This window comes from Saimiri boliviensis, chromosome 3 (genome assembly GCF_048565385.1).
Source record: "Saimiri boliviensis isolate mSaiBol1 chromosome 3, mSaiBol1.pri, whole genome shotgun sequence".
NCBI classification, from domain to species: Eukaryota; Metazoa; Chordata; class Mammalia; order Primates; family Cebidae; genus Saimiri; species Saimiri boliviensis.
Window position 1 is genome coordinate 70,782,938 of NC_133451.1, and position 10,405 is coordinate 70,793,342.

The window sequence follows — 10,405 nt, forward strand, 5'->3', positions numbered from 1 at the left end:
TGGATGCAGTTATCAATCTTGCTTTCCTGAATCTGAAGGAGACGTCAATTCGGGTCACCGTGAAAGAGCTACATGAGAAGTGGTAAGCTCATCAGGATCAGTACCAGAAAGAAACAGCTTACAACAGTTAGGTGAGAAGATTGAAGTAGAAAAATCTGATAGTCATTCCAGAATGCATGTGACATGGTACCTTTGTAGATAACTAGATAGCTAGACATTTGTGTTCCCTTCCCTACTCTATTTGGCAAAAAATCTGCAGGGAATAGGCCAATAATTTGGCCTTTAAATAAAGCATAATTTAATAGTCTCAAGCTAGGACTCCTGATGAATTACCCTGTAGTAAGTTCAGCAACTTCACAGGCTGGCAGGGAAAGCATCATAAAACAACAACAACAACAACAACAATAATAATAAACAACCCTTTACTGGCCCTTTAGCTCAGAAGCTCCATAAACTGAGATTTCTTTCTGGCCAGCCCTGAGCAGGATATTTGGGCTCATGGATCTGGGGTCTCCTCCCCACTCTAGGAACCAACTCCATTAGTGCTAGCTGAGCTGGGTCCTCCCATTGGATCCTGAATCTTTGACCTTTAAATAAGGCTCTAAGTTCCTGTTAGGCAAAGTACCAAAAGAGACAGTTAATTTAGTCTTATCAACTGAGAAAAAAATTTTGCCTGTTACTCAAGGGATGCAAAGCCTTCCTAGCAGGCCACTTTGTTGGAAATTTTCATGAGAGGCTTTCTAGAGCGAGAGCTGCAGGATGCAGAGGGCAACGTCTTCCACGTTCCTAAAACAAAGAATAATAGATTTCATTAGTCTGTTTTTTCATAGCATCCCTTGATGAAAGCTGAAGGCATAACCCCGAAATATATCCCAGCAAACGTGATCATGTGTGAGGCCAAGAAAACTTTGTCCTAGTACATGAGGGTCCCATTCAACCTGACGGTGGAATGTGGAATAACAAAAGTTGGATGTGCTGCCTGACCTCCCTCCAATCAATTTTTCATAAACATCACTCCTCTCAATTAGTCTTTTGGAAAGAGGAAGCAGATTATTTGAAATGAATTTCTAGGAAGGGTTTATAAAAGAATTGCTGGTTCAAAGTTTATCCAATCCCTGGAAAAAAAAAAAAAAAAGGATTCAGTCAAGTTAATATACAACATCCCATAGCTTAACCAAGACATCTGATGAATCTCCATCCCTCTTTTGTTTGGAGTAGCTTTGGTCCACACAGGCAAAGGTAGAAGTCTTAATTGCTCAAGTCAACTGAATATTTAAGCTGTGGAAATTTGTTTTCTTAAGTTTTAATATCTCAAGTCAGCTGAATATTTAAGGTATGGAAATTTATTTTCTCAGAGTTCTGGAGGCTGAACATCTGAGGTCAAGGTGCCAGCATAGTTGGCTTCTGGTGAGGCCTCTCACTGACGTGTAGACTGCCACCTTCTTGAGGCCCTCCCTCTGTGCATGAGCAGAGAGAGCTCTCTAGGGTCTCTACCCTCTCTTGTTAAGGACACCAGCCCTATTGGATTAGAGATTCACTCTATTTTTTTTTTTTTTTTTTGTACTTTAGGTTCTGGGGTACATGTGCAGATCATGCAGGATTGTTGCATAGGTATATACATGGCAAGGTGGTTTGCTGCCTCCACCCCCTGCATCACCTATATCCGGCATTTCTCCCCATGTTATCTCTCCCCAACCTCCCCACCCCATGCTGTCCCTCCTGTAGCCCCACCCCCCAACAGACTCTAGTGTGTGATGCTCCCCTCCCTGTGTCCATGTGTTCTCATTGTTCAGCACCTGCCTATGAGTGAGAACATGCAGTGTTTGGTTTTCTGTTCTAGGTCAGTTTGCTGAGAATGATGGTTTCCAGATTCATCCATGTCCCTACAAAGGACACAAACTCATCGTTTTTTATGGCCGCATAGTATTCCATGCTGTATATGTGCCACATTTTCCTATCTAGTCTATCATCGATGGGCATTTGGGTTGGTTCTAGGTCTTGACTATTGTAACAGTGCTGCAGTGAACATACGTGTGCATGTGTCTTTATAATAGAACCATTTATAATCCTTTGGGTATATACCCAGTAATGGGATTGCTGGGTAGTACTTCACTCTTATGACCCCGCTTAATGTAAATTACTTCTCTAAAGGCCCCATCTTTAAATATCACCGTATTGGAGGTTACGGATTCAATATATGAAAGTGGGTGGTGCACTCTCAGTCTATAATCTTTTTGTCTACATCTAAAAATCTACCTCTGGCAATTTCATTGAACTTCTAAAGGCCTAGCCTTTGTTTCAGGGACTATAACTGTCCTCTGATATCTAAGTACTTCTGGCCAGGAAAAATTTCCTTAGTAATCCTGAGGAAATTCTTATAGAGTTGGTATTCTATAGGTCCTGGCAGATGTTGCAGGCAAGAGCCAGCTCCACTCAAGAGGCTCCCACGTGCTATTAGGGTCTGGGAATGAGGAATGGGAGAGGATAGTATTGTAAAAGGTCAGCTGGCTTAGAGCTTAGACTAGAATGGATAGTTAGTATGTTTGGTCTCTGCTGCTTAGCCTTGATAGAAACACTGAATATGTCATTTGGGAAGGGAGGCCTTATGCAGGCTGGAGTTCATCAACCAAATGGATTAGCAACTCAACAGAAGACTGCTTTTTACTTATGCGGAGTCATCCATCAGAAATTGAATTCCAAAGCTACTCTGCAGAAACTCAATGAAGCCTGGTTACCAGGAGAGACTGTTGTTTAGAAGTGCAGTGAAGACAAGCACCCAAAAATAAGGCAGTACTTTTCAAAGATCCCTTTCGGATGATTCATTTGACCGGCTATGTTGAAGACAAAATGAGATCTAGGATTCCAGAGCTGATGTTCCTTTATTGGGGAGATGTTTAGACTCTGAGGGAGGAGTGGCCTTTAGATGGGCCAACAGGGCAATACTATCCACTAAATCTCTAAATTCTCCCTTATGAGTTGTGGATAGTCATGAACTTCTCTCTAATCCTAGCCGGCAGAGTAGATGGGGACAGCACATAATGGAACCTAAGGTTAAGCCGTGGGGCCTGACCCACTAGATCTAAGTTCAGTGCTCTGGCCAGGAGATGGCAGCGTCTGATCACACAGTAGAACTCTAAGTTTGCGGCACCTTGGCTTGGATGGAGCCACACTGGGCAGCTTCTGAGAGGGCTTTCCGGGAAGACACAACAGTGACCAACTCAAGTAGTTGTTGAGGGGCATCTGGGTTCTACAGTGTTGGTAAAGATAGTTATTGAGAGGATAATGGCCAGGCTCAGCTAACTGACACAATCAGAGACTGATTAGCAGAAATGAATTCAACAGGGAGGAGATGCTGAAAAGTAAAAGAGCACAGACCATCCAGAGGAGAAGCAAGAGTTGGACCAACAGGTGCAGGTCTTAGAAGAGAACCAACCTCAAGGAGGCCAGAGGAAAGACAAGTTCTGTCAATGAGGAAATTGTAGAGATTGCCTTTCAAAACCAGCACTTACAGCTCTGTGGATGTTCACTAAACAAATTATGCTCCGAAAACATGCTGAGCTAACAGCTGGAAGCAGGTGAGCAATACAGGGATGACCCCGGCTTGCTTGAGTCTCTGCTTTCTGGCTAAGTCATCTGACCTCTTTAGCTGCCTTGGGAGAGGTGTTCCTGACAGTGGTGAATAACTCCATGATCCACTGGATGAGTCTCACTTTGGAGCCTGCTATCTGGCCAAAAGTATGATGATCCCTGGCTTATATGAACTACTTTGGGGTCCACTAGAATGGAAATGGGAGGAAGGGCTTTTATGATATAAGATACTATGTGACACAGAAAGAAAACCTGAGTCAGCATTTCTATAGCAACTTTGGTTCTATTAATGGGGCACAAACCCAGTGAACTTTGGTGATTTGCATAGATGTGAAAACTCTGAGAAAATGACTTACTAGATAGGTGGTTTGTACTTATTAACAGGTTTTTCTATAATTCCATTTGATAATCAGTACCTAATAGGACATGTTGTATCATTGGTGAGCTTCCCTGGAGCATATGGGTAAATTACTTGGCCCAGGCAACTCAGATCTGAGAACTGGTCCAGCTCTGGATTCCAGGAATAGGGATTTAGTCTAGTGAACTTTGCTCAGACATAACCACACAGTCTGGTTTAGGTAAGCAGAAATTACAATTGCATACTCTTTCAGGTCCTGTAGGCTCACACATTAAGCTATACGAGTTTTGAAAATAAGTAAACCCTTTCTGGAAGACTCCTTTGTAAGAAGGTACCTGATGGTGATAAGGGCCCCAAGGTGAGGCAACCCACCCTGTCACATCCATTCAGAACGTTGTAGAGGGGGATGGGGCTGAAGAAGTTGGCACTCCATCTCCCCTACTAACTTGGTTGTTCTGTGTTAAGACCCTTCCAGATACCCAACCACAGAATATGAATCATTCTTGATGTCTATCCAAAATACTACACTGTCAGTTGTGGGCACTGTTCTCCTCTAATGTCAAGGTGCAAGGCTCATGTTGGCCGCCTTAGATACCTTTGCTTCCGAGCCAGATGGATAACAGGACAACAGAAAAACCTCTGGGGGAGAAGCCAGCACTCGGAAGGGAACCAGATCATGAGACAAAAGAACTGGAATCCAAGGCCACGAAGAACTTTTCAGTTGTCATGGGATGAGTGGCTAACAGGGTCTTTAGGGCATCCCAGTGGTAACCACAGAAAGTCCTATGTATAGGCTCGGTACAGTGGCTCACCTCTGTAATCCCAGGACTGTGGGAGGATTGCTTGATCCCAGGAGTTCGAGACCAGCCTGGGCAACATAGTGAGACCTTGTCTCTTAAAAAGAAAAATAAGAAAGCCCTATATATTCAAGAGTGTCTGCTTTAATGTTTGCTTTCAAAATACCATGTTCTCTGGTATCTCCTGATTTGCCAACCTATTGAACTTCCTCTGAATTTCTTAAGCTGTTGGAACAGCTCATATCCAGATCAATGTGTTATCTCTTATGTGCACCGTTGACCATTGTGTCTTATTTAAAAGTAAGGGCTTTAACTCAAAGAAATAACTTATTTTGAATACTTAGAGTTTGGGTCAAATGGACCCATTGTCTGACCACATTGTATCTCCTCAGTCACCTGTGACTTCAGCCAGGCCCATAGTAGACACATAGACATTTATATCCCACTTCATCCTGGCAGTGTGCTCCCCAGAGTCACACTGGCTTTTTTGACAGGCTTGGCTTTAACCGATCCATGCTCTTTTCTATGTGCAGCCTGGAAGAGCTGAGGAGTTACTATTTGTGACAAGTCTGAAAAGCATACAGACCCCTCCTCAAGAGTGAAAAGCTGGAGTGCAGATTTCAGTAATGCACCTCACATTCGTTTTTTCTCCCTCCACATTTCACTTCTTTTTCACTCCTGGTTCCTAGGTGCAGGCAGTTCACATAGGAAGCAATCCCAAATTCTTATCTCAGCCTCTGCTTTTAGGTGGCTGCTATGATCTGAATGTTTGTGTTCCTCCAGAATTTATGTTGAAATCCTAATTCTGAAGGCAGAGGTGATTAAGTCATGAAAGCAGAGCCCTCATGAATGGGATGAGTGCCCTTATGAAAGAAGCGAGAGGAAGCTAGTTACCTCTTCCATCATGTGAGAACACAGTGAGAAGACAGCTATGCACCAGGAAACGAGCCTTCACCAGACACTGAGTCTATCAGCAGTTTGATCTTAGACTTCCCAGCCTCCAGAACTGAGACATATATTTCTGTCATCTGTAAAACACCCAGTTTATGGTATTTTGTGGTTGCCGCCTAAATAGACTAAGATAGGGACCCCAACTAAGACACAGGCCCTAGGTTCAGGAGGTTTGAATTACACAGAAAAAACTCCTGTAATTCCAAAACGGGAGGGAGAGAAAAGCACATAAGCTACAAAGCCATAGCAAGGCCATGTTCAGTTGATGTGGAAAGAGAAGACCAGAAGTGAAGGTCATTGTTGACTTCAGGGACTAACACCCAGTGTTATAAGTTTCCTCCACTAGTGAAGGCATAAGAAAATCAATCTCTAGCATAGTTTGCATGCTTTCTATTTGAGCCTTGTCATGATTCCTCTATGGATGGGGCTTTTTTCTAGTCTTTTCAGTCATGTGGGAGACAGTCCTGGTGCCTGTGCGGTTACTGCTGCTGTGTGCAACTGCACTTTTTCTTTAAAAGAGCGGCCTTTGTCTTGGTTGTAAGGAAGATATAAGCTTATCTAGGGTTGTCAGACCTCAGCTCTGATTCAGAGCCTGAGAGAGATTGCCTTGAGAAACTGGCACCCTGAAGCAGCCATGCAGACACCTTGCTCAGATTCCCTTTCATGAAAGGACTTGCTATGGAACTGTGAGGAGAGCTGTTGCCTGACAGGCTCTCTGTGGTGCCCTGGGCAGCTACCAGCCGGTGAGTTACTATGGTTGTGATGCTAGGGCCTGTCTGGCCATTTTTGACCAAGTAGGAACTCCTCTAGTGGGTAATCTTTGCTCCAGAGCTTTCTGAGGCTCACCAAGATATTATCAGGTGTGTAGCATGGTCCGAAAGCTTTCCAAGGCCCATCCTGCTTTCTCCCCCTTTATTTTTTATAGATGTTATCCCCCAACAAGTGTCTTACACTACTAATTTCATCTTGGCATCTGTCTCCTGGAGCACTTGAACAGACATAATTGGTACTAAGAGTGTTATGATAAATAAAGTAAGATAGGGTTTAGGGACTGAATCACTTACTTCCCACCTGGCAATGAAAACCCTATCCTGGTTGTTATGTGATACATGGCAGTCTATGGGGGGCAGATGGGGATGGGTTAATAAACTGCAGCCTGAAGACCAGATCTTACCTGCCTCCTGTTTTGTTTTAAAGTTTGTGTTAGAAAGGCTTTATTTTTCCTTTAGCTTTTTATTTTTTTAAAAAATTTTTTGAGATGGAGTCTCGCTCTGTCGCCCAGGCTGGAGTGCAGTGGCGTGATGTCAGATCACTGCAACCTCCACCTCCTGGGTTCAAGCGATTCTCATGCCTCAGCCTCTTGAGTAGCTGGGACTATAGGTGCCTGCCACCATGCCCAGCTAATTTTTGCATTTTAGTAGAGACAGGGCATCACCATGGTGGCCAGGCTGATCTCAAATTCCTGACCTCAGGTGATCTGCCTGCCTCACCTTCCCAAAGTGCTGGGATTACAGGCATGAGCCACCATGCCCAGCCCCTTTAGCCTTTTAAATAACCTTTATTTTTGAGTAACTTTAAGTTTTCTTTAAAATTTAGGAGAAATTCCCTCATTCACCTTCTCTTCCTCAAGACTCCCCTATTGTTAACATCTTGCATTACTATGGTACACTTGTTACAATTAATGAGCTAATATTAGTAAAATATTAACAAAAGTTCAGTTTTTTTTCCCCTAAGATGGCAGATGAGAGGCTCTGTGTGTGCCTCAACCACTTGGAAGAAACAAAATAGAACATAATGATCAACTTGGTGAGCTTTAATTCAAGTAGGAAAATGGGAATTCACCAGAAAGGCAAAGGACACCCCAGATCCTGAAGAGGAGAAGGTGGGCAAACAGCGTCCAGCCGATAAAAGTGAGCCCCAGTACATGAGACAGGTAGACAGTCTCCCTCTGTAACTCACCTTTCCACTAGGGATCCATTCCACTCAAGCCAAGGGAGAGCATCTTGTTTCTCCCAAGCTCCGGAGCTAATTTGGGGAAAGGCTTGGAGACACTGAGAGGGAAAGACACTGGGAAAAACTGCAGGCATTTTTCAAGCCCCCAGACTGAGAGGAGGATACCATTTTAAATCCAGGCTCATACAAAGTTTGCTGTTCTTCAGCAACCCAGCAGCATGGCTGCTCAGGCATTTTATTCTCAGACCAAAGATTGGGTGCTTTCGGTGGAGCTGGGGAAGATCCCCCACAGCCAAAATTGAGTAGCAGGTGTGGAAAGCACCCCAGCAGTAGGTGCTGGAATTGGGCTCTCCCTCATTGCAGGTCTGGAGTAGGAGAGTTGCTGACACATGCAGACTGGTTCCAGGTTGGCTAACTGACCTAAGGCTTGCAGCCAGGGCCAGTTAGCCAAACTGGAACCAGTTTGCGTGTATCATTGCTGGGTGCTCCAGCTTGCTTTTCTGAGATTATGGTGCAGTGGGGTCCTCTCTACCCTATGCTAAGGCATATCACCAGGCACTTGCAGTCCTTACTCACCTGGAGTAGCAGCCTGAGCTACCCCACCCTTCCTGTACAGAGATCTTGGTGCAGTGGTGCTCCCTTCGCACAAAGACTTTGTTGCACTTTGTTACTCTGCTCTCCACTGGGGGACATATTTTCAGGCATTCAGCACACGTGGTCACCAGCCTGAGCTTCCCTTCTACACAGAGTTCTTGGTGCGGCAGCATACTCTGCTCCATGCCTCGACATATCTCCAGGTCTTTGGCATACCTGTCCTTTTGGAATAGGAGCTTGAGCTGCCATCCCCTTCCCATGCAAAGAACCTGGTGCAGTGGCACTCCCTGTACTCCACACCTGGACATAACTCCAGGCATTTGGTGCACTAAGTCCCATAGATTAGGAGCTTGAGCCACCTATCCCTTCCCATGCAAAAATCTTACTGTGGCGGTGGTTTCTCTACTCCTTCCCCAGGCATATCACCTGGCGTGAGGCACGCTTGCTTTCTTGGAGTTGGAGACTGAGCCACCCTTCTCATCCCCTGCAAAAACCTTGTTGCAGCAGTAGTTTCTCCACTCCTTGCTGAGGCATATTTCCAGGCATTTGGCATCCCTGCTTGACTGGCTTAGAAGCCTGAGCCACCCCTACCTTCAGGTGCTGAGATTGTCGTGCAGTAGCTCGCTCTCCTCTCAATGTCCAGATATCCCCAGATATTTAGAGCACCAGTTCATCTATATTAGGAGTTTACACCTCTCCGCTTCCTTATGCAGAGAACTTGGGGCAGAGGAAGTTTTCCAACTCCATGCCTCGGCACACCTCTTGGTGGTCACCCACTGGACCACCCCCCCACCATGAAGCTAGTGCTTGTGCCTATTATTGGGGGAACCTGTAAGTGGACCTGCCTGGTCAGGCCCCATCCATCTTGGCCCCCAACTCTGGGGCTGAGCAGGGAGCTCAGACCACTGGGTACCCCACAGATCAGGCCATTGCCAGAGGCAACAGAGCTTCTCCCAGTAAACAAAGACCAGGTATATACCCATCTGCATTGGCTGCAGCCAGCTCTTACCTGCATAAGACACCTACTGGCCTGGAGGTTGAATGGTACAACACAACAGGACATCTGACGTGAGTGCATAGCAGTGGGGAACAAGATAAGCTTCCTGAGACCTCTGCCGCCCCAGCCCCACAGCGGGCTGTGAGTCTGCTCACATGCTCAGCACATCACTGCTACAACCAGCATTTGGCAAAGCTGCTATACAAAGGTTACCTATAACCAAGGAATGTATACAGACTGTGCCACCAAAGACACCCAGAACCCCAGAACCGGAGAAATCTAACCCCTGGCTTGGTCTTCCCCTAAAGGAGTGAGGCACACAGCCCACCAAAGCACCTCTTGGGTCAGAGGAAACCTGGGTACAGCACCAACCCTTGAAGACAGCACCACCATAGCTCAGGGATGGACACAGAGTGGGTAGTCTCCCCCCTCCACACTACTATGGACTCAGCAGCACCTCTTTCCATAAGAACCCAGGGAACGTGGGCTGAAAGAGACCACTTATCAGGCATCTACAGTGGCTCCACCCCTCAGTGAAGAAAGTTGAACACTTGCTAGGGGAGTGTGCTTTTCTCTTCTCCCTTGCTCCTACCTGTTGGCTCTTACTTTTCAGCACCACCTACTGGACAGAACATTGAATTTCACCACCAAACAAAATACATTGCCACAACAAGCAACTCCTGAAAAGACCACCACAGGCACCTATTTGCAGTCGAGGAACCCAGAGCCTTGACTCCCTAAAACCACCCAGAGACAAAGCCAATCTATTATACACACTATACGCTGCAGTCATACCCCCAAAGGAAAAAAAGAATAAGAGATCAAAAAGCTCCATTCAAACAATAGCAAATTCAAAAAAAAGCATTAACTCTCTCACATTAGAAGGAACCAGCACAAGAACTGTGGCAATACAAAAAGCCAGATTATCTTGTCACCTCCAGAGATCTCACCAGCTCCCAAGCAATGGATCCCAGCCAGAATGAAATGTCTAGGATGACAACATTTAATTTGCAATATGGATGTTAAAGAAAATGAGATCCAAGAGGAAAAAATTCAGCATGAACAGAAAAACAATCCAAGATTAAAAAGATAACATAGCTGTATTAAGAAAGGACCAAACAACCTCTGGAGTTGAAACATTCACTACAGGAATTTCAAAATACAATT